This window comes from Etheostoma cragini, chromosome 4 (assembly GCF_013103735.1).
Source record: "Etheostoma cragini isolate CJK2018 chromosome 4, CSU_Ecrag_1.0, whole genome shotgun sequence".
In the NCBI taxonomy this organism is placed as follows: domain Eukaryota; kingdom Metazoa; phylum Chordata; class Actinopteri; order Perciformes; family Percidae; genus Etheostoma; species Etheostoma cragini.
The window spans coordinates 4,732,709-4,758,597 of record NC_048410.1 but is presented as its reverse complement, the minus strand read 5'-3'; the positions used below and the strand labels follow the sequence as shown (position 1 = coordinate 4,758,597).

The following is a 25,889-nucleotide window of genomic DNA, read 5'->3' as shown; positions in this document are numbered from 1 at the left end:
TCCTGTGCCAACAGAGAGCCCAGCCAGCAAAAGTGACAGCCACCGAAACAGTTTAATTGGAGACTCACACAACTAATAATGCCATAACTATATCCTATTAGTGTAATACCTTAAGTATGAGGGGATGTTACCAAGACTGATAAGTTAAAAGTTAATGATAAAGCCCCTTTCACACACACATCCCAAAGTATGACACTGGATATTTTGGGGATTTAGATTTTTGTTGCTATAAAATGTAAATCTGAAAAGCTTTTCCCCTTTTTTTTTTACAAGCTCCCTGAGGCTGCTTCCCATTATCAACAGCTTGGCAGTAAAATGCACAGAAATTTTCTCTGTGCTGTATAAAATCCTCTTTATTTTTTGGGGGAAAAACTGCTTTGGGCATTTGTTGTGGTGCAATCACTAAGGTGGTTTACACAAACAATACAAATTGTACATACATTGCAAATGCAATTATCAGTTTTTGTGTGTTTTCATCGGGCTAGGACCTCTGTTCCTTTGCCAACTTGTGGGAACAGTACCCACTTGTCAAAAAAAGAAAATTCTGTCACGTGCTTGAACTAAAAACAAACATCACTCACAATGGAGTTAAGAGGACAGCTTGCTAGCTTTCTAAATGAGCCAGTATTGGTGCCAAGTGGATGCTGGCTTGGGCAGAAAGAGTTGTAGTGTAAATTAATTGGTCTTGGTGCGACAGACTAGCCCTTACAGAGATTCACTTGGCCTGGTCCCCTGCAACCCACCCTCACCTATAAGATACCTGTATTTTGCTCCATATTAAGCAACAAGAAATTACCACCTAACCTTTGCTACTATAAAAACGTCTCCACTACTGTGTGATGGGGAGGTACAATAAAATACTATTTACAGCTAATTATCCAAATGCCACAACATTCCTGAGGAAGGTAACTCATGGCGCTTGTCAACACAGTTATTAGGCGGGATATTAAAAGGAGTTCATATTTCACCCCCTGTACTCACAGCAGGGCTCTGATGGGACTCCCTCCGAGGCTCCCTGTAGGACTCTGCCAACTCTGGAGTCCACGCAGAGTTCCTGTCACCAGCTAATTCCCCAAGCCTTCATCACTCCCGGCAGTCAAAGTCACCAAAGAAAGCCTTCAGCTACATTGGTTGCAGAGTGAGGGAGCGTGAGTGAGTGTACAAACCGCTGTCAAAGTGGAATGGCTCGGGGCTGAGACTGTATAGAGGCACTCGGATAACTTTAACAAAGGATGTCAATTTTTGCGTATGGAGTGACAGGTTTTGAGAATCATTCTACAGCAATGGAGATGTATTATGTACTGTACATCTGTGGTTCAGCAGTTAGAGTAAGTCATCCATTAATCGCAGGGTTGGCGGTTTGAGCCCAGGTCTCTCCTGCCAAAGTGTTTTTTAGCAAGATTGTGAACTCTGTTTGCTCCCAATTGTTGGGCGAATGGGTGTGCGAATAGATAAATGAGAGGGAAACTGTAAAAGCAGTATAAATGCAGTCCATTAACTTCCCAGAAACTTAACTAGACCTGGGTCAATTAGATTGGTAGATTGGATCATGGGTCAGGAAGTGATTGGTCAAAGCTGGCGTTGTACATGGGGAGATTGCTAATGCAGGGAGAAGCCAGGATGCAAAACACAACAGGTGATGTCAGGGTTCTTCAAAGAATCTGAAACTTTGACAATCATCCTCTTAACCCATCTAACACAAAGACAATTGCCTCAAGAGTAAACCAAACTGGACAAAGCCAAAGGAAGCTACTATGAAGCCAGACCACTACATCAACAGGTGAGTCAAACCCATTCCCCCCAAGCCCAGGGACACACAGAACACATTCATGAAGGATCAACAGGAACATCCTTAAGACTAACTTGCAACATGTAGGCAGGCAATGTGTTCACATTTCCCACAGCCATCGACACCACTAGCTGCATTACAGATGGAACTGCAACTTACAGTATTATTACCTCCTGTGCAGGGCTGTCATTAGGAGGTTCTCCCTATAGCAAGGGAATAACTGGAAATACAAGATACTAAATAATAAGAGACGCTTTAGTGATCTCTAACTGTTATGGCAATTCTGGTTCAGTTCCTGTAGTGGAAAGGGAATATGTCAACCCGTTTGAGTGAAAGGTTCCAAAGAGTGAGTTATAGCCAAAGGTCTGTGTTCAGCCCTCAATCTCATTACATTACAGTGCTTTTCCAAATGAAAAGCTCTGAGGGAGAGCTGAGGTCATTGAGAGGTAACTAACTGACATGTTGGTTGACTCCACTCAAATGTTTCAATACCCAGACGGATAGCTGGCTTTAACTGCACAAAGCCAGCTGTGATAAATGAGCCCACTACCCTGTAGGGGAAATGTTATTTTTTACGCACATTCACGTCTTTAGCACTCCACGGCAATATGATGAAATTGTTGACTAGGCTAACTGGATGTCTTATCAGTAAATCTCTTTAGTATGTGCCCCCCCCCAGCGCATTAGTCAGGCCGTAGCCATGACCTCAGGGGCCTTATGGGCAGTGAAGACCAATTCACAGCCACCCTGATGTTTTTGCTGAGCCAGTCAGCAATTTGAAAACTGTGATATAATTCAAATATTGAATGTCTCCGACATTAACGTAATAGCTGGTGACATTGTGGTTCAGATGAACACTGTCTCTTCAACTATTCGAGGATTTTACAGAGGTGTGAAATGACAAGTTCTACAGTGGATGTCATCATTAACCAAGAAATCCCACAGGATACCTGAGACAATCTGGTTTGATGACGACGGCTGACCTTTTGGACTGGACTTACCACAGAATTCATTTTCTCTGCCACTGCCACTTGGAGAGTTAAAATGTCTAGTGTGAGCAACACACTTAGCACAGATAAGGTGACTTTAGCTTATCTGTCCATGCTCTTATTGCTTTATCCTTCCCATGTAGCCCCAGGACCGGGGTTTAAAAGATTGTTGCAAGATTTTGTTGTTCTGATTGAAAAAATCCATCAGGTTTTAAAGTGCAAACTGCAATCGGTACAAAATCAAGGGAATCTTCCTTGATGCATTTGGGTTATACATTTTCAGATTGTGAGAGAACTAAAATAAAACACATTTGTAACCAGTAAACACACATAGCTGCTATAGAAGCAAGCAGTTTGAATGTGGCAGGATTTTACATTACTGATGAGTAGCCTTTAATGAGTTAGATTTGGCCAATAAACTCCTCTCAAATGCTTCCCGTGACACATCTGCTCATGACAATCCAAACCAGATTTGCCCAAAGTTAATTTAATTGTCAACCCCTAGGAAATGCAATTGTGTACAATGTCCCCATTCTCTACTACCGATCCAATAATTACCCCAAACTGTGGAGCTTTTAGAGAAGGATATGCTAATGCCATTAGCCTGCATGGGGAATTAATTTGTGACATATGTCGATAGATGTAGTGAAATTATTATGCAAATAGAAGCATTTTAGTGTGCAAATGTGCTATTTAGACAGTGTCCTAATGCTATGCACAGCATGAGTTATGATTTAAAATGGAAATATGAAGGGCAACTGCAAAAAGACGTTGAGGCTGTTGTTTCCCTATTTATTTTTCTAAATAAACATGGCTTTTAGAGCCTTTACCAAACAGTCAGTGGATCATAATGAAGCCTGTTTTTAGCATGTAGTGTATGTCTTTCAGAATGAAAGACATTAAATGCTTTAATTATGATGACACATTTGGCTGCCAGAACAACAAGAAAATACTAATATCAATATAAGAAGCCGGTCCAAAACATTTCATTTCTGACTCGGTGGAGGCATCTGTATATTTCACTCAAACTGGAAATCGGAAAATGGCCTCAAAGTGCATGTTTCTCCTTTGATGCTCTGAGCATCATTAGCCCAAATCTAATTTCTCAAGAACGGTTTCCACCAACACATCTTCAGAAGGAGTGTGTTTGATTGAAAATAACAAGAACTGCGAATTCAGCCTCCCACCGCAGCACTTCTCCCCCTTCACATCCCAGTCCCCTTCCAAATGGAACCAGAGGAAAATAGAAGCATGCTTTTAAGGAATCTAAGCCTGTAATTTCTATCTCATTCCAACTTCATTTGCGCTGAAGTACCCTGCCTTTACAGAGGACAATGCTGTGGAGATGCTAAGATTACCCAGTCCATTAAGAGAGAGAGACAGAACTGTCTACTCTTTCGAGAAGAGCAAGGGAGCAACGGGTAAGAGACACACAAGAGCAACAGACAGAGTTGAATGGTGGATGGAGGGAGCAAGGACTGGTGGCGCTAATGAAAAGAAAAAAAAGGAGGAAGAGAAAAAGAGGGAGAGAAAGATAGAGCAAAGGCTGCAGTTTAATGAGGAGACAGTGATTTTAGGACCGAGCAGAAGGGGGATGGTTTGATCTTTGACCTCTCAGATCCCTCGGTGCGTGTGACAGGCCTGAGTTGAGACGGAGGATTAAGGTAATCAAGGGTAGTAATGAGAACAGAGCACACATTCATGAGCCCAGACACTCCCTGAAAGAAACATGTATGCACCTTACTCTCCTTTCTCCCGAGTGTGTGTCTGTACCTACACATCATCTTTGCCTGTGGTGGTTTAGTTTGTGACAGAAGGGGGCCACTGCAGACAGATATAGATTTGTGTATAATAATGCCCACGAATACCCCTCCCCATTAATGAGATACCTAGCCTTTGTCCCACTTTTAGAGAACACCTCAATCCAACTTGAAGGGAATGAGTTATTGGTGAGTGGATATTTGAGGTACAAAAATCACCTGGGGTGAAGCTACGCCGTTGTGCTGAAACACAAATTTGAGAACAGAAATTCAACCAGCCACAATTTTGATATCTGATTGTTCATTTTGGTTATTGAGTTAGCAAAAATGCCAAACATTCGCTGGTTCCTGCCCTTGAAATGTGCAGCTGGAACCAACTTGAAGTTTCTGAACCTTTTGAGGATAAATTACCTATTTTCTGAAATTTCATAGCCTAAACCAAATTATCTTCAGATTAATAAGTAATCAACATCTTTGGTAGAGTAGCCATTTTACACTGATGAATCAATTAGGGTGGCAAATTATTACTATTTAAATTACTGATTATTTTCTTGATTATAAGCCTACTGCTGGTCAATCATTTGGTCTATAAAACATCCAAAAGCAATACAAAAATACAAACAAATTTCGTGTTTTTTACAAACAACAGTCCAAAAGCCAAAGATAAAAACGTTACAATTATGGAGGACAGGGAAAGGTTTGGCATCTTGGCTCAATCATTGCCGATTAGTTTTCTGTTCATCAACCAATCTGTCCGCCACTCTAAAAATCATGACCTCCATTTAAAAGTGCGCAGATTGATGTTAAGATCCACTTCATTGCATTTTTCTTCTTTATGATTAATAATAATGGATCTTTGTTATATGTTCATTTTCTCTCCTAATACACTAAGTGTCTTTATTACTTCTGGCCCATCAGTTTGGAATGCTGAATGTGCACCAAAAGTTTGGTTGAACAAGGGCCGGATCACAAAGCTCACTTACTAAAAAACATTTTTGCAAAAATCGTGTGATCGGGTACGTGGACAGGAATGAACCAACTCAGCTTTCAGAAATCCTGAAAACATTGTTTTAGCACTTAAAATTGGACCAATGTTTAGCTTAGGTGGATAAAGGATTTGCAAGTGAAGATACAATATAAAAGAAATAAGGTATGCCAAACAAATCCAACATAAATAGCAATATTACAAAAAGAGAGAAACTGCACTTTGTAGACCTTTTTAAATTCTTACACTCAGCACAGTAGCAAGAAGACGAATAACAACCTCTGTGTATCCCAGCAGACACCCTGACAAGGCCAAGAGTGAGGAGGCACCTTAAAAGGCTACGCTCCGTCTGCAACAGACTGGTGGAACATGACTTCATTTTGAGGTTGGCACAATCCCTTCAATCGTTTCAAAACTCCTGGCTCTGGTCTTAACACCTACAAAGAAGACGTCTAAGTCCTCATAATGAGGGTTACACATGCGGCTATCTTCTTTCAAAGGCTCCATTTGACCGCTGCTCCTGTTGGATGGAGTCACGTCCAGTGTTGCACAACCGTGCCTTTTTTTAATCACATGTTTTCAATTACTCTGGGAGAGCACAGAACCAGCTTGTGCTGTAATTCAATAAGAACACCAAGAAGCAGGTCGAGAGGGTGGGACAGTCAGGCATTGTCCTGGGACAGCTGAGTGACAGGGGTGAGTTTAGGTGCTCAGAGCAACACAGTGGTGACTCTGTACCTGTCAGTCAAGCTGTGACACGGACGGCCTGCCGGGGGACTTGGTGGGGCACCTTGAAAGGCGAGCGAGGTGAGAGGTCCTCCACCACAGGGCAGTACCCCATCAGCAGGTGACTCCCACCCTCTGGCTTGAAAAAAACTTCACACAATACGAAGGGCAGAGCAGCTGGCAACGGCAACACAACAGTCTTTCTGTCATTACCCAGCATCAAAAAAGCACATGGTAATGTTACAAAAAATGTGTGTGTGTGCATATATATAAATAAAGGTTGTCTATATGGAGAAAATCAAATATCACAATATTTTTGACCAAATACCTCAATTGCAATAATATTGTAGGATAAAAATTGGTGCTTAAACAAAGTATTTATACAATGAGATGAGATAAATGATCCTCAACAATGCAAGTACAGTATGTATTAAGATACATAATAGAACAGCTAAAACTGTCTGGTTAGTTCAGGAAATTACAAAAAAAACGCAACAATTATGCCATTTTACGATATAACAAAATCCAAAATGTAAGACGATATCTAGCCTCACATACTAATATGCATATAATATTGATATAATGCGAAACAGCACATCTTTTGCCTGCAGAACTTTGCAAAGTTCTCTGAGGATCAGGCCCCACACTTCTCAAGCCAAAATTGGCTGCATGAAAACCCCTGTTTTGAAATAACTGACTGGTATAAAAAAAAGCAGAGATAGACAGACGGTGGATTTTTGACAACATTTTGTGCTGATCCACCAGGTACAATAGATGAGGAGCTACCTTACTGAATAAGTAGAAAACCTTGACATGCTGGTGGTGCTGAATGAAAAGTCACAGTATCACCAAGGACATTAGGATACAAAGAAACCATGGGTATTTGGTCCAGATTTTCTGGCACTCCATCCTGTAGTTCTCAAGATTTCAGTAATTAATATTAGTGCCAATCACATAGGGATGTAAGGGTCATGCAGTAAATAGTTCATTAGTAATTACAGCGTAGCACAGTCCAACTAAAATATTCCAAACACAAAACTCATAAGCAAATGACATACTATTTCCCTGCTTCCGTTATATTTAGTGCTGTTAAAACCATTTACATTTGCAGTATCTAGATGCACTAGTCTGTGCCAAAAGAAATGTTCCTTTCCACTGAGGCTCACACTCCGAGCTCTTTCAGCTCATCTATCTCTGTCAAAGCTTCTCACTACAGTGCTGCTTCCTCAGTCCACCTCTGACTACTTCCTTATCTAGTGCTCTCAGCTAATACGCCATTATTCAGACTGCTTCCGAGCCAGTGGACGTCCCTCAGCCAAGGAAAAAAAAAGGATTGATTTTGGCTGCTGAGTGGTAGAGGTAAAGAGGTCTTATGCGTGCCAGTCACGGCTGGCTGTGCTGCCAGCTGGAGGGAATTGCTGTGGACAGCAAACTAACAAACCTGGAGATCAACGCTGAATACAAAAGCAAAATGTAAAAAAGGAAACACTGGCTCCTTTACTGTTGGAGATTGTAGTTTGTTTTGCTGCGGCCGATTGCAGCGATCTTGCTTAATACCGGACCAATTTCAAAGATTGTTGTTCCCATCAGTCACTTAGTAACAAAAACATAGGAACATAGGGTCCAGGTTGTAAAAAAGCATTTGCTGTTAGCAGCTTGGTTTGTGGCTGATATTCTGTATATTGTACATAGCCCCCTTTGAATATTCAGTGCGAAACTGAGTAAAACTTGAAGATACAGTTGACAAATTTGGGTTTTGGAAGACTAAACAATACACTGGTATTTTGGGTTTAATAGACGGGATCCTGTGCTAATAATCTATAAATAAACTAACTTTACATACGGTAAAGTGCTGGTACCGGTACTACTCTGTATCCTGAATGAAGGTATTGGAACAGGTATAGATTATAGATAGCAATAGATTGCTGCATCGTTGAGTGTTTCCAGTGTAATTGTCTTATTGTCAGAGTACAATCCTCTGACACAGGTTTCAGGACCACGAAAGCTTTGGAACAAACTTTTTTCTTTTTAATTCTTTAAGTGTAAGCACTTTAAGGCTGAGAGTGACTTTCTATTCAGTAGCAGAGAAAACTCTAGGTACCCAACTGACTTCATACTATTATAATAAAAAAGAAACCTTAATGCAAACTCAAAATAAATAAATGTACAATTTAGATACAAAATCATCACATATTTTGCCCCCCCCCCCCAAAAAAAAAAAGCCCAAATCAAACCTAAGCAAGCCAGAACAAAAGAAAAGATGATTGGGTTCCTGACCCAACATGCCTATCCCCCCCCCCCCCCCCCCCCCCCCCCCCCCCCCCCCAAGTCCCAGTGGGCTGTCATTAGCTTTTCCGGGGGTAATATCTCTTTCTAATTGAGAGCCCCTGGTTGACATTGTGTCTCACTAACCCCTTGGCTTTGATGCTGTCCTTTCACCCTCGCCTCACCACACAGATGTTCCTAACGGGAGAAACAGGTGAGCAGGTAGAACCATTAGCAAACCTCAGTATCGTTAAAAAAGACAGTGTCTCAAAAAACAGATGAAGATAAAGTAAGACGGACGCTTTGTGTATAGAAATTGAGAAATGAATAGGATAGGATGGACCTGATTAATACAAGCTGGAAATGGGCAAGGAAGTTTCTATTAGACTATTAGATGCAGCCACAATTACTTTGGTGAAATATTTTTTTCCCAGCTCATGCACATGCCATGCAAGACCCCAGTCGCTAAGGAAACACAACTTGCTTCTGACCATCGCCATGGCAACCTGCATCCCTAAAGTGTCAAGGGCTCGCTTTATGGGGCCATTGTAAAAAAATTGTCTTTTGCAGTTATCTGTCTCTATCAGACTGTACGTTACAAAATGACAATAAGCTATAATACAGCAAACAGATGGAAAAAGATTTTAGATTTTTAATTTAACAATTAAACATTGTGCAAACTCAACTAACCCTCTAAGGTCACACCATCCCTTCAATTGTATAATAATCTGAGATAATCCTTTCTAATCAGTAAGAAAAGAATTCAGATGCTGAAATATCACTAATTGTGCCAAAAAATGCTAATATATTTGTTTTTGTTTCTTACATAGAGAATGAAAACCGATGCTCATTGATTGGGCAGTCGGTCCAACCCTGTCCACATCAGCGTGCTTGGCCCTGAGCTCCGGCTCAGGTGGCTGTTCAACCAGCTTATCTACACACAAAGTCATGTTATGCAACCTGAGCCGGGCCGAGAATGTGATTTTCTCCGTCTAGCGAGCTCTAATGCTGCTCCTGTGCAGTGTAATGACTATGAGGGTCCAGGTGAACTGGAGCGTACGCTCTCTCTCGTGCGCTCGCCATGGTAATGAGATTATTGGTTCAGATGGGAGTTGGAAGGGTTGAAGGATGGCAGCGCTACAGATATGGAGAGTGTGTGTATGTGTGTGTGTGCGTGTGTGTTTGGGAATGAGGTTCACATACATGCTTGGGTTGACTGCCCTGAGGGGCTGATCAGCAAACAACAGGGTAGAGATTAACTCCCGATTACATTGCAAATCTGCCCCAAACTGCTGTCCTTCGCCAATGCATGCAGCACTGAGATTTGGATTGTAGAATCCAGTGCTGGTGACACACACATACACACACACACGCACACACGCACACGCACACACACACGGGAGAGATGTCGGGGAGGACGAAGAAGGACAGGATGGAGAGACTACAATTGTGACACTTAACACAAACAAACTCTCTAGCGTGCACTTTCACTCACACTCCAGCACTAATGGGGAAACCACAAACAACTTGCCTATGCAAAACATACATAAAAAGTGAAACCCTCACAGAGAGAGAAACGAGGCCACAGAGAGTTCAGCTGCCGTCCAGACTAAACAACCCTTGGCGAGCTGTGATCACTTGATCTGCTCAAACGACAGGAAGGTCATGTCATCTGTGAGTGACAGGAGGAGATGTCCACCTCGGTGTTACATCCACACGGTCAGACAATTTACAGTCAGCAAGAAAGAAAGGTAAACGTTGCCATAGAGTGGACCACCTGGATTCTCCAACGACCTTCTGTAGGGTGAAATCCATACAGTTGTGATTACAGTTGACCTGTTGTCTTGCATACTCCCTCAAATTGCACATGTGGTGAGTATATTGCCCTGCAATTGCTGTTCCATAGCAGTCTAATGTCATGATAATCTCTCACAACATATACTGGGAAATATGTACTATACAGTGTGAGAATATGCTCTTATTAATTCAGTATGAGAGTTCTGGCTTCCTGATGAACAGCATAGCATGTGTTATCCTCACATTCGCGCAACATTTCTAAAGCATGGTGGTTGATTGAACGTGCTCCCCCTTCAAAAATATTTTGTATCTATCTCATTATAAGCAGACTAAACAAAATCAACAATAAAATAATCAAGTAGTTGGGAAACTTTCAGAAACATCCAGTTTTTTTTTCTTAAAAAAAAAATCCACACACAATGCCAGACAGTGTTTTGCTGAAGGGAAGTGGGATCAAATAAGGGCAAGGAAGAGAGGTGATTTATGAAAGAGAGTTCTGAGCAAGCTTCCAAAGAGTCATATCGCCACCTACTGGTGATATCTGAAAGTCTGGGAGTGAACACATGTTGAGGGAGCCTTTAAAAGGTTCAAAGCTTTCTGTTTTGCTTTCATGTTGCATACATGCTAAACAGAGACCCTGTACTGACTTTTACAGATGTTCAATAAGGAAAAGAAAAATGAAATGAGAGGGGATGGTGAGGTAGAGAAAGAAAGTAGGAGAGAAAAGGTAGACAGACCCAAAGTGAGCGTAAGAGCGGGCGTGTGGCTTTCAGCAAACAGAGGATTTGTGCTTCAACATCTTCAACAAGTGGCTTAATCCCAAAGTGCTGTTCTGCGGGGGAGAAGGGGCCACACTGGTGTTTACCTGCTAGATTCTACAGCAGGCCATCAATCTTAATGTGGCCCTCACACCACCCGCTCCTACTCCTCCTGGCGGTGCATCACTCCTTCTGTCCTCCCATCAAGTACCTCTCCAACATGTCTGTGTGTGTGTTTGGATGTTTCAGGAGCCCAGCTGGTTATGCCGACAGTGGGAGGAGAGGTAAGAATAAAAAGAGGTAAAGGAGCTTCAGGAGCCAGAGCCATGGCTCCAGTCTAGCATGACTCAGTCTGGGTGCATTTATGCCCCTGGGGAAAAACACACAAAATATGTACCAAAACACACTGCTCTCTCTCCCCTCCTCACTCTCTGTAATCAGTGTGTTCAGATGCTCACTTTCCCCTATTTAACAAGCATTTCCATGTCTCTTAGCCCAGCTGCTCAGAAACAGTAATAACAGCAATGCCAGGAAGGCAAGAAAAGCATTAGTGCTAGAGTCTGTCTGGGCTTTTCTGCAAAGAGAGAGCTGGCAAGAAAGATCTGTGCTTGGCTGCTTCCCTGCTGCAGAGGCTGCTGTAGGCTGGAGAATGCGACGCACAGGAGGGGGCACAAACTGGACGACATGAGAGGGGCCTGAGCGTTTACAGCCCCAGGGGGGATGGCCCACCTGTTCAAACAGCCAGGGCTATCTGAGGAAATGAAAACTTCCATCTCTGCAGAGCTGTGCAGATCTTGCACACCAAATCCCTTTTACTTCCTCGCTGGCTCATCTTCTGTTTCCACAGCTGGCTCCAGGAACGTCTTTCCCTGCCTATCTGGATTTCTAGACCCGGCACAGAACCAAAATAAAATTCCCTTAACTCGTTAAGGTTGAAAATGAAAGCCTTAAATGTCAACATTTTCTGCAGTGTGTCAAATATGTGTCTATAAAAGTTATGGTATGTAAAACAACTAGAGCTGGATATTGTTAAAAACCAAAATTCCATGCAGGTACCAATACCGTTACTTCAATACCACTTCTTGAATGCAAAATTTTTCGATACCAATTTTATAAAATCCATTTGAACCAAAAACATTACATGCTACAGCACAAATCTGTTGATTCATTTTTCAGCTCCTTCTACTTGAAGCATGTCTCCTGTGTATCTCTACAACATGTAACGTTAGACAGCCAAACTCCAGCATTACTAGATCTTAGTAGAAGCATGCTACGTGTATAGGCTCACTGATGAAATTTTCTTGAAATTTGGTATTGAATGACAAGGCATTTTTCGATACTCGATACTAAGGAGGCTATTTGGCCAGTGCATAAAAAGTATTGAATTTGGTACCCTGCCCTAAAGACAACTAAAAGGTGAGTCATAGTAATTATTCACCAGCCCTCTCACACAGAAAGACCCCATTGGAGCTTTAGTGAACTGGTGTTATAGCAGAGGTCAAAGTCCATACAGAGTGCCATGGACGTGTGGCAGTGAGGAGGACAGGGACAAACGGGAACAGTGACTGGCCTTGGCCGGTCATTGCTCAGGTTACTGCTCACACCAAGGCGTGGGATGACTCTGAGGTCAGGGTAAGACCCTTCTGACCTTAAAATACCATTCTCTTGTGCTGTTCTTAGTCGGCAACAAATAGATACATTACACAGCACAAACATCAAAATGTAAATCTCTGACATTTTTATGATTTATTAAGTGATACCGTCCCTGCTATAAACCAGCTGTAACAAAATACAGTTATTACTTTGCTGTTCCATAGGGCAAATGGGAATAAAGTTTCTCTTGCATAACTTTACCCTAGAGCAAAAGCAAATGTTTCCCAGACTGTGGGTATTCACCTTGAGTCCCTGTCTCTCCCCAGCCAGTCTCGGCCTTATCAGCAGAAGCAGACTCCTGGCGTCGCACGGGGCAGACAGAGGTACCTAGGAATAAACACCGCCTTAACTGCACCTATTGCCATGGAGATACCCTCAGGGGAGAGGCCAATGAAATACCTGACAATGGGGGGGAAGAGCTAGCCAGCGGATGCCATCAGCTCTTTTTTACGAGCGACTAATGTACTCCCTTTGTCGGGGCTGTCCGTTATTATCGCTTTTCACTTAGTCCTCTCAGACAGATTCAGCTGATGACTCATGCTATGGAGCAGGAGAAGGTGAAGAGAAAAGAAGAGGTGTTGCTCATGTATGCTGTCACCTTCTCACTTCCCCACAGGTATAAAAGCCTGAACAGGTTGTCAGAGGGGGAGCTCCCACCAGAAACCTCAAATTACACCTTTCAGAGGAGTCATAAATCAGCTTGTTGGTTAAATGCTTTTGTGTCAGACATAAAACATTAGCATGACAGGTGAGGAAAAGGGAATCAGCTAGTCAAATGAAGGGAATGAATGGAAGTGCTGTGGGGAGCTATCAAACTAACTAATTCATAACAACCACCAGTGACATGTTCCTTTCACTAGGACCTTTCATTTTTGACAAGCTGATTTGAAGAGTAAAATGGCTTTGAAGTTTTAAGTGCCCACTTTAGCCACCAGGGGTCGCTCCATCCCTCCAGTGTCCTGTTTTACAGATTAGGGCAAGGCCAGCTGGACAGGAGTCGAGAATGATCTTCACAGAACTGAGCCTCTGTCCAGATACAAAACCCAGCCTGCAAGGAACAGCAGCTCCAGCATGGTCGACCAGCACTCTTTCACAGACAACAGCTCCAGTTGCATATAAAATGCATATTTTAGGGAGCATATAAATACTTTATAGAACTGCCACAGCTGGCACAAAAACCTGTAAATCCCTTTTGATTTGTAGAAACATCTGCCAAAATACTCCTTTGTCTTGGGATTATTACTAAAGTACAACTCCAGGGCTCCTTTGGAGAACAATGTGGGCCAAAAAGAAAACACAGGAAGATACACTGTCTAGATGTAACGGCCACAAAGACGCATCGCTGTTTGGCTTAGATGGTAACAGGCCACACCTGAGAAGAGGGAGCAGCACACACACAATACCATGAGAAATGCACAGCTCTCTGCTTAACATTTAACTATCTCTTCAGATGTTGGTGACAAAGTTATCTCTTTTACCAAAATGGTCCATGAGAACAGCAGAGTGCAGGAGGTGGAAAAGTTAAAAAATAAAGAGAAAAAAAACAGTTGGAGGTTTAAAGCCCTTTTGCTGTTCCCAAAGGACATTGCAGGAGGAGCAACGGTGCAAAGCTCATGGTTGACTTGGTCTATCACGGTCGCATTCGTACTTTTCCAGCAGGCAGACAGGAAGCACCTGGGTCCAATGGCCGGAGAATGGCGGCAACCCAATGCAACACATCATCAACCCGACTAGAAGGATCCTGTACTGGCTCCATAGCTCTAAACAGCACTCCCTGGCTGCCTGTGTGTAAACAAACATGCCTCCTCTGTTCGTAGCAGCGGCACAAGGGAGTACGTTCTTTCATTCTGTCTCAACCCGCAGGCACAGAAAACGCTGAGAACGAAAGCATACAGTACAACTGTTGGCTCTGAGACCTGCTTCTTTACACTAAAACCTTCAACGAATTAAATGGTTTTCCCTCAGCAGGGCTTGATATTCAAACTGTAGAAAGCTGCCACTAGAAAGGGGAGGGAAAAAAGAGGGCTTGCGTGAAAGACATGACTGATGGAGCTCTGTGGGGTTTTGGGCGGAGCACAAGCGGCTGGGTGGGAGCCTGGGTTAGCTGGGCCTGGCGGGCACTGGGTTGCGCTGGGTTGTGTTTTGGTAACTGTGTGGCTGCTCCAGCTGGGCTCAATGGGCGATAAGAGGCTGGCCACAGCAGCCAGAGGCAAGTGCCCCAATGTAAACAGCTCATTCTGGCGGTAAGGCTGAGGAGCTGCTGTAATTACTGCTGGTCATGATACGATGAATAGAGATTTAGAAAAAGGGAGGAGAAGAAGTAGAAGAAGACGAGGATGAAAACGGGACCATGAGCAGTGGAGCAAGAGGTTGGGACACGGGGCGTGATTCCAGCTCTCAAATCGATCTTTATCTATAACAGATTCCTAGGGAAAGAATTATTTGGAGTACAGGCCCGGGAACGGGAATCACACCAGCGCTGTGAAGTCATACACTTCTTGTTACATTCTCTGTTGCAGAAGCCCTTGGCAAATCAACTCTAATGCTACGGAGAGCCAAAGCGCTGAAAATTAAGTTAGTGGAAATTCATTTTCCTGTTACAATGGACTAACATAAAACAGCCAAAATCGGATAAAATTTTTGTTTTGCCTGCGACCTGCTGTGTCTAGAAAGCTCCATGTGGGCGTATAGTTGATACATGCTTAAGTATTTCCCAAACTAGTGTCAGGAAATGAAAATATTCCTTGAAATAAGTGGAAATGTAACCACTAGACCTAAAAAGTACACTGACTTTTGCACTTACGTTGTTGTTGCTGATGTTTTTATGCTCGCCCTTCTTTTCCTATAACAAAGCTTCCTTATCAAACCCCACAAAGATGGCCAATTAGCGCCTCTTATTTTGCAGCATGCCAACCTTGATCTGAAGTGAAAAACAAGTGAAAACCACTCAGGGGGCTATTATTCTTTGAAGGAGCTTCTACAGCCGACAAATACGGGTTACTCTTTAACTATAACCCCTTCTGTGTGAATGATAAAAGAGCCTTTTTGTCAAACATTTCTCTGAAACCCTGAGTGTTTAAAGACTGTCTACTGGGCCACAAATTGACCAGAGTTTAACTATTGTGTTGCCGTATTCATGTTGGGGCAACAACTAATGAAAGTTGGAAAAAAGTTAACATCACTGTTTTTTAGAGCCCGACATGACGTTTGCTTTTTTCTAACCAAGTCCAAAACTCAATCAGATAGCCAACTAAAATGATCTTGCTAAGCATAATGGAAGGATTTAGGCTATTTTTTCCCCCAAATGTATTTCTGTTTCACTCCACCAATATATGTGTCTCTATATATCATAAACCCCCTTATGCATAGGTCAGAGGTTATAACTCCCCCTCCGACTAACAGCTACTCTGACTCATCCTCTGATCCCTGCTAGACCTTTCCTCGAACCCAGATATGATTAACAAATTAATGAGCTCTGGGAATTTATCCAGGCCTCAGGTAGCGGTGCAGGAGTACGAGACCCGACTGCTGAGGATTAAGGATCTTTTATACACAGATTACACAGCACTTTGCCCCCCAGTCAGAAAGAAAGGTGGGGAGAGGGTGCGTTTGTGGGAGTCAGAGAGGGGAGGGGCATCAGGTGTGCCCTCGCAGATTAGCGTAAAGCTCCTGGTAATGAAAGAAGCGATGACCGCTGCTCCCTTTGTCGCCTTTGAAGTCTGATCAGACATGGGAATAAAAGGCATCCCCCGCCCCAAAAGGAGCCCCCAGAGGATCAGGATCCACACACAGCCTCCCAGAGGTCGGCACTGATAAAGAGGACCGGGATTAGACCCATCCGGCCTCGAGTTCTCTCTGTCTCTCACTTGCCACACAGCCCTATCCAGTCTTCCCGCCCTTGCAGCCACTAATTGAATTAGATTTGTTCATATTAGATTAGAAGCCTTGCTAAAAGCCAAAGGTAACAGGGAAAGTCTTGTTCCTACCTTTTCTCGCTGTTGATTGAGTTTGAGTTTACAGAAGTAGCTCTGCTGAGGTTTAGTGGTGCTACTTAAACTAAAAGAAAAGTGAATGCAACAGAAGGTGTGATCCGGTTTGGATTCATCTGAGTTTTCTTTGCTCTTTTTAGGCAGAGCGGAGCAAAGCCGGTCAGGAAGAGAAGGTCAGGAAAAACTGTCCCACCGCATGTTCATACACATTAAAAAAGGATTTGGAGAAAAACCCAGGGCTCGCCTAGGGAGCAGAAAGGGATGTCACTGATGGACATCTCTGACATTGTACTAACAAGCAGCCTGTGGATTGCACAGCACACATATACACTCTGAATCTCCAACAGTATGTGAAAACACACCGTACATTGCACAGTCACAACCACAGTATTTCTATCCCAGTGAGAACTCACTATTGACCACAATTATTTCCCAACCCTGCCACCCCATACATTCAACTGTTTAATTTATAAACCTCAAGAGTTTCATTATATTACTTCCCATTTTATACCATTCAGGGACAGCATTTTTGAGCCACTCAATGTATTTGTTATTAGCAAATGCTTCTATATTTGGTAATTGTCATTGTCAGTGGTGCAGTCTAACATTATTTCCATTTCCACCAGTAACCCCAAATGACACCATATCAACCAGGACTGATATCTTAAAGATTATAATGCTAGCCTAAACCTTATTTCTTCTATACATAACATAAGTTTAGTCATCATGGGGAGTACTACTAAACCTGTACAAATGATCTCTGAACGGAACGGGGGAAAGGAAATGTAGGATCCACTGTTTTGGAAGCTTTACCCACAAGGACTTAAAGTCAAGAAATCTCCGCTGCATCAAGTCTACCATTGTACCTTACCTTATCATGGTCATTGCATTTCTGCGAGTGATTTTTATTTTTATTCTTATGAATGTGTGAGCGATGTGTGTACATGTGCTTGTTGTGATATGGTTGTCTTGTAACTGGATTCCTAAAATTTCCTTCAGGAAGAATAAATTATCTATCTATCTATCTATCTATCTATCCACTACACTGCAAGTATAACTAGAAAAAATCTTAACTCTAATAGGGTTAACACAAAGGCTTAACCCAAACATTACCAATAGGTATGAGGTCTTCACTCAACAATTTGTTCAACAACTTAAGGTCCTCATAAAAGACAGACAACAAAAGACAGTCGCACAAACACATTTTTCTGTCTGAGCAACTCCCATCTGATCCAAAAGCTTGGTTCAGTTGCTACATGAAGGGTTTTAAATAGGGTGAAGGATCCTCCGACCAATCCCTGCCCTGGGTAGGAGGAATGCACCCATGTATGTGTGTGAGCCTATCCGGGGAGGGGGGTGGTTTACACAATGTACTAGCGGATTTGTATCCAGTGAACAGGGCTCCCTCCAGCTGTGCTACAGTCCAATGGGGTTAAATTAAAAGGCAAGCTACACAGTGTTGGCACTCTTTTTAAACCCAGGATTTTGTTACAACAGCCTGGCTCATTTTCAAATGATCTTCTCCCAGATAAATGTCAGTGACCCCTGATTCATTTCCAAAAGGCTTTAACTAGCAATGCTTCACTGACTTTTGAAGCTGGATTTGGCAGTTTTGAAGGGTAAAGTGGCATTTGAGCCAGATCTGTCAGTATGCTGCCAGCCAGTTACGACTTGCTGTCATCCCCCCCAAAAAGAATCTACAGATGCCAAGGCACTGCAATCATTCACCCTGATGAGCCAGAGCTGTAATCCCTGTTCTTCTGACCCTCTGTGAAAGTCATCAGCTGATCGGCGAATGCCCCCTCTCGACATCTACACTTGACTTGGGGCTGATTAAGGGGATTTGTGGAGAGAGAAAGAGATAATAATGGAAGAAAACTGAGAAAAAAACAATGGATAGAATGAGGAAGTTGATGAAGAACACATGCTTACTCACAGAGACAACCCAGAAGAGAGAAAAAGGGCTGCCAGCCAGTTAGTAATTGGTACTGTAGACGAAGCACAATCAGAGCGGCAGATGGCACTGATAACATGGAAGTCTTGTGGAGGGGAGAATGTGAAGAACTAAGACCAGGCTCATTATCACCTCTCTCTGCATCACATGGCACATCCCCCCCCCCTTTCCATCACCTTGCCTCTCATCTGATAACGGTGCATTACTCTCCCAGCATGGCCTCTCGGCTTCCACAGTGAGAAGCACAGAGGCTCGACCCACTCCGTATCACTAACACTTTAGCCCACACCAATTAGAAGGGAAATAAATCACTATGTTTCAACAAATCTGAAATCAAATACAACAACAGGAAAGTTCTTTCAACCTAATTTGCTACCTTGAGAATTGATAGTACATGTAATTGCCTCTGAATCTTTTGTCTTTTCGTCTATCTGATAACAAATTCACTCATCTGTGTCTGTCTTCAAGTAACCTTAGCAACTGCACTACATGCCAACGATTTAATTCCAAAGCTCAAAACTTGCATGACAGGATCTCTGATTTTACCATGACCTTCTTTGCCACCCCTATTCTGAGGACTTAACGCTCAAAATCAGGCCTGAATTGATCAGTCCTGGTAGAGCCAGACTGAGCACTTTACTAGCTGCCCGCACGATGTTTTATCACGCTGCTGTGGCCCTTTGTAACCTCCTGCTCAACCCATCCACTGTGCATTTTTACAGGCAGCCTCGCCAACGCCAAACCGCGTAAAACAGCATGACTTTAGAATTTACAGTGCAAAATTTGGTCTACTTGACAGCCATGTTTCTGTTCACCTTCCAAAAAAATACTAATTTCCGATTATTACATGGAGCAAATGCAATCATAACTGTTTATAAATACAGAGGGGTACCTCAAGCTCTGCTCTGCTGTAAACCATAAATGCCATTGAGGGTAGTTAGCAGCCAAGCGCGGCTGAATGTGATCCCTATCTGAGGTCATGAGTGCCCGGTTATGTGTAGGGGAGAATATAAGCAAGCCAGCAGAACTATAGATGGTTAAAGATGTGTGGTCTGGCCAAAGTGGATGAAGGTTTGGAAAGGAAATGAGGTTGAATGTGAGACTGCAAAACATGCTCTGTTCCTCAATCCCAACGGTCGGGTTGGCTGGCCCTCTGGAGAACCGAGTTCAAATGTTCTATTTAACCGAGGAACCCAAACACACTCTCAACGTGGTCTCTGGGTGACGCAGCTGTTTCTTCACAAGAACAGCAATCCTAATGGGCAAATCAGTGCTTATGTAAGCCATTACAGGCAACACAAGGACAGAATTTGGTAATGGGGGAATGTCTCCGAGTTTGAAATGTGGTGAGATCAGAGGTCAAAATGTAGAATATAACAGTGGGGGGGGGGGGGGGGGGGGGGGGGGGGGGGGGGGGGGGGGGGGGGGGGGTCAGAAAGACGTGTTCTGGTGGAGCAGTACCTTCTGCTCCTGGTCCGGACGTTGTGCATAGGCAGCAACATCAGGATTTACCGACTGTACTGCACGCCATCCATGCATTTTGACCAACCACGCTACTGTGCTGTGCAAAAACTTCATCTGTCAATTTGGGGAATACTTCAGTTTGACTTGTTGTTATAATACTGCAAAAACATCTGTATTTGCATCCCATTTTCGGTGTCAGGCCTCCTTCTCCCCTTCTGCTATCTCCGCTATCTATTCTTGCTGCATCCGGGGTTTGCGCTGCCCAAGACAATTGTGACTGGTTTAAAGAAACACAAACCCAGCTGATTATCTACAACTACCGACACATTGATTTGACATTTGTATTACTTGTTGTCAGATTCTTGCCACTGTTCCACATACCACAAAAGCAAACTCTTTCCGTTGTTGACTTTGTTCATTGTTAATGATAAGGCCGTCTACAACTTCCCCACAATGTTTGAGTAAACATGCTTATCTTTAAGAGCCCCTTGCCCTCCACCCCTCCTCCGCTCCCTGTTGCACCCAGGATGTGTCTGAGGTCGGAGAAAGGCAGGTGGGTTATGTAAGCAAGAGTTATGGGTTTTCGGGGAAGTGTGTAAACATGTGTGTGAATGTGTGTGTGTGTGTGTGTTAATGCTGATGGAAGAGTGTGGCAGTTTGAATGTAGTAGTAAAAAGAGCACTACACCCCCCACACCCACCACTTTTAACGCTTTGGAAATGTCCTGTCCCTTCTGGACAGCAGTGTTATAGTATTTGTGATTGTTCTTGGACTTAAGACCGGTCTTAAGAACACTTTTTGAAGGTCTCGGCCTATCCTCGGATAAAGAGGACTCAGGATTGTATTTCAAGACCTGATAAGACCACAACTGTAGGGATATCTGTAATTGCCTGTGTATCATTTGATTTTTATGTGTTAACATCCTTACTGTGATTGGATGTAAAACTTGTTGCTTCAAATGCCAACCTGTGTCAAATGCAATCAATAACTTAACTCATTTCTAATTACTCCCTCTCCCCGCTCCATCAACACACACTTCCAAGAAAGGGAATCTTGGTGACAGAAAATAGAAGTTTTGGCTGTCTGGCACTGGTCTGGTCTTGGTCTTGACTCGGTCTCAACCCCTCACAGTCTTGGACTTGCCTTGGCCTTGATTCACTCTGGTCTTGATGATGACTTGGTCTCAGTTAAGGTGGTCTCGACTACAACACTACTAGGCAGATACAGACAGTGTTTTTTATATTTTAGAAATTTAGCTGACACTTTTTGTGGGTTTGACAGGAGATATTTTTAGACACCAAAAATAACTTGGTTAGAGTAAAAAAAGAGGTACAGAAAAAGACTAAAGGAAGTCTAAATGCACTCCCATTTTTTTAACGGACAATGTAAGGACCAAGTAGTTCTTTTATTAATTTCTTGATCTCATTCTCCTCTATCTTTGAGCCTGAGCTCACGGCCCGTTAGTACCGATTACAGCCAGTGTCAGTCATCTGTTTACCTCTGCCCTATTAACTTGTAATAATCACACACTCCCAACTGGAAGTTACTCTTTAGCAGCAGTTTAAGGATTATGCAAAGGAGTGAGTCAATACAGGTTAAGTCTCTATTGTCGCACTGCCAAAATTTGCCTCCTGGCGCCAAATTGCTAATGTTAAAAGGCTCCTTTTGTGGGGTCCACACAATAGAAAAGAGGAGGAGAGATAGCATCGGCTTGTGCCTGCAATCAGCGGCCATGTTTGACTGACGCGCGGCATTATTAGCATGACACAGGCTAAGGAATGGGAGCTCCCAGATTACAATTTACACGCTATCTTCTAACACTGCTTGAGGCAAGAGCCTGTCACAACAACAGGTACCCTGGGGATTTCTCTCTCTCTCTCACACACACACACACACAAACACACACACACGAGAGGTGTCGGGATGGAGGAAGGAGGAGGACAGGATAGAGAGCCTAAAATTGTGACACTTTACTTACATGGCAGATCCCAAAAGCTTTTTAGCACAGGAAATGGTTCTTACCTGCAGAGAAGAAAACAAAACAGAGATGGAGAATGTTAAGTGTATTTATTTAGTGCAGAGTGTTCATGTCACTTGTCGGCTAGTTGCTTTTGGTTCATTCTCCGTCTTCCTCAGGGAGATGGAGAGGGCGACTGGATGTCCATATTTGGCTGCGTGGCCATCGCTCCATAAGACGGTCTCTGTTTAATAAAACAGTGCCTGGTTTCAGCTGGTTGGGCATAATTCCTCGCTTTCTACAGTTAACTCCAATCTAGAACAAGCCCGTCCACACAGACACCACAGGCCGATGTACAGGATTCCCAGGAGTAATGTTACTGTAACACCATTTATACCAGTTTATGTACAAGTATTGCTTGTTGGTACAACTACTACTCAGTAGTAGCAGTTCCCCTCAGCTCTACAGAGTGTTTCAGCATTATTTGGGTTTTCACTGTCACTGCTTAAAACCTCATTTCCAGCAGCAGGCACCAAAAGAGCTCTGATAAGCTTACTGTACACTCCTTGCCCTGCGCTAAATGGCAGACGGACACAGTTAGCGACTAGCTGGTGAACGTGGTGGAGCATTTAGTAGCTAAAGAGACAGATATTTCCCCAAGAACTTGGTAGAGAACAAAAACAGAGTTAAGAGACTATTGGACATAAGAATTTCCAGGGGACCAGGATCCTGACTTTAAATGAATGCTAATGTTGCTCTGTCTGTTGTCTGTGTACATAAGCAGCTATTTGCTAACATGTCCATCATACCGGCTTCATAAGGACATAATATACACTAGATTTTATTTTTGTTTAGTTTAGACATTATCATTTCATCTTATTTTAATTAGTTTTTGAGTGTGTTTGCTAGTTTCAGTTTTTCAGAAAGGTTAAGTGTAGTTTGAAAGTTTACAGTAGTTTTAGTTTGTTTTGGTTAGGGCCAGGTATAATGTCTCAGAAGTATGTAGCTACATTCACAATACATGATTGGGGAACAGTGTATGAAAGGCCATGAGTTTAAATCTTTTGATCATCTCCTGTTTTTGGTACTGATAAAAAAATGTTCACTGAATGCAAGTTATTCTGGTATTTAATTATAATGGATTTTGCCGCGTCAATGTCTGCTTGTTACACACTGGTTGTGTTAATTAGGACTACTGCCTTTAGAAACTATAAAAATCCTACTGCTGGATTTAAAAAGAAAAAGAAAAAAATCTGAAAAACAGCAGCATTGTTCCCCTACAGCAGGCGCACAATTCATTAGAGAGACAGAGAGGGGCTGGGCTTCCTCTTAATTCCCTGTCTAATTACTCGTCCCCGGCTCACCCCAGGTCAAAGACCCTGCAGGTCCCACTCTAATCCGTCTCCTCGGCCCACTTCAAAGGGCCCTGATTACAGGGAGGAGAAAAATGAAGAGAGATAGAGAGAGAGAGGACAGGACGGAAAGACACAGGGATGAAAGGAAGGAAGGATAGAATAAAGAAGGGAAGGAAGGAAAGTGGACAAAGCCCGAATGGAAACACATCTTGTCTGTCTTTGAGCTGTCTGCTTTGTGAGGTCCGTTTAGCTTACCGATTGATGCTTCTTCGCTGGCTTAGCTCAGCCCTCAAATCTGAAGCATTTAATAGTACAAGGCACAGACGAGGGTATACACTCAAAGCCACGTAGACAAATACTTTTGAGACTGGTCAAACTCTCCCGTCTACTAGATGATGTGAGGAGCCAAAACACACAGAGGAAAGAAGAGGATAGATGAGTACATCAGCAGGAGTGAGCCAACATACTCTTATTATTATAACCCCTAACAAGTAAGTGCAGTACAATGAGTCTATGTCTACCAAGGTCAGATAACTATCAATGTACTCCAAATTCAAAATGACAGGATTTACTGTAAAACCTTCACATGCTTTGTTGGCACTTTTTTGGTATCATGTCTGTTCCTTAGATTGTCTCTTGGTGCCGGCATTTTCTTTCTTTCGGCATGGTGACAAGCACTGCTGTGGCTTCATATTTTATTTAGTGCCGTTCCAAACAAACCAGTTGCGCTGCAGCTGAACCTATAAAACGCATCACTTCCAGTGTGCCTGAGGTTTTTTATTCGAGGAAACATCTTCCCAGGTGTTCATAAAAGCAAATGAAATGAAAAACAGCTCAAATTGAATCATTGTTGTGTTAGAGCCATCAGAAGAATGACGCCAAATGGATTTGTTGGAAAATGTTAATTAGTTAAAAATGGCAAATTTTCTAAGCCAAAAGACAGTCGTGAAAGGATTGAATAGTAAATGAATATTTCACCTCACCAATGCTCTAAGTATTCTAAAATATAGCATTTTTTCGCCCACTTCTGTAGGGTCTGGAGGCTGGAGAACATACTGTATATAAAGTATAATTTCAAAGCAGAGAGAAAACAGATGAAGGGAAGTAAGGGAGTGAGAGGAGTAGGAGGAAAGATTTTAAAGGCCCGAGGCTGACTGTCTCTCTCTCTCTCTCTCTCTCTCTCTCCATGCCATGGATGATCAGCGGCTGGAATGAGGCTGGCCGCTGGCTAGACTTGTCTGTCCACAGGTTTAAATTTAGGCTAGATCAGACGGCCCTCGCCCTTGCAGCCAGCCGGCCAGTCACTTGTGGAAGCCATCGCTGACCACATTATCATTTCTCCTCACCTCTTAGCAAGGAGGAAGCGACCACCCAACATTAAACTTGACTTGATGCATTCAAAAGTCTTGGGATTTAAGGAACTTCTTCATAATGGGTGCAGCAGTGAATTCAAGTGAAAGCATTTTCTCTTATGAAAAGGAAACTTTTGTCTACAAGACTGCCGATATAAGGCTGATAAACATGTGTTTTGGGGCATTTGTGAGGACATTTGATGTCTCCTTTTGAGTAATTGTGGTTTAAATTTGCAAATCAAATCAATATCAAAATACTGTATACATTATACTATTAAGTTCTGACTTACCACCAACTACATTTCCAGTGTATATATAAACAGAGAGGGGGGGTTTCATAGCCAATCTTTCTTTAGTATTACACTGCCAACACAGAAAACAGAGAGAAAAAACTATAAAGCATTGACAATGAACTTTCCTGCTGATTCTGCAGTGTACACACAACAGATCAACCAGAGGTAATGGTAATAATGAGATGTCTTATCAGAGCTTCTGATGTGGAAAGTCTGACCAGCATTTAAATCAGAAAATGACACATAATTGCAGAGGAGCTCATTCAAGTCTTTTGAGGTACACATCTCTTCCCATCAAATAATACGGGCCGGAGAGTATCTGTTTACAAGCTATTACTCACTTCCCCTTCTTGCTAGCTTTTTGTCCACATTATGCTATCTTTTTCTGTAATTGCGCCTTATTATGCTGGACTGATAAGGGAACGATGAAACGGGGACCCCGCCTCTGATGTAAACTATTATATGGGATTTTGGTTCACGCCGTCTTAGCTGTTCCGTGTCAGTGTCTAACTTGTGCCTGTGTGTGTCGGGGGTGTAAACCGGCAGTAGACGAGCCGCGACCTTCTGAGCAACAACTGAGGAGAACAGACAGCGTGGAGTCTCTGCAGCTGTTTCTCCGTGGCCGCGGAGGAGAGCTTTTAATTGAATGTGAATGTTTGTTGCAAAGGCTTTTAATTTGGCTTTGGCCGGAGAGACACACAACAGGGGTGGGTGAGGTGGGGTTGGGTAGGGGGAGGGTGAAGCAGTTGAGGGGAAGGCAGCCCATGCCTCATCCCCACTATCACATCCCACCTCACCTTGCC

The 25,889-nt window shown here is 43.0% G+C and overlaps 1 protein-coding gene and 1 long non-coding RNA gene across 3 annotated transcripts in view; both read right to left on the bottom strand.

Moving 5' to 3' along the window:
• The window catches only part of pdzrn3b (PDZ domain containing RING finger 3b), a 92,358-nt gene that overhangs the window by 27,507 nt on the left and 38,962 nt on the right, over nucleotides 1–25,889 (bottom strand). The window lies entirely within an intron of this gene.
• Nucleotides 10,444–23,155, bottom strand: LOC117943516. The gene is made up of 3 exons (XR_004656370.1): nucleotides 23,103–23,155; nucleotides 13,380–13,386; nucleotides 10,444–10,455 (listed from the first exon to the last, which is right to left on the bottom strand). It is a non-coding gene; the product is annotated as an uncharacterized LOC117943516 (long non-coding RNA).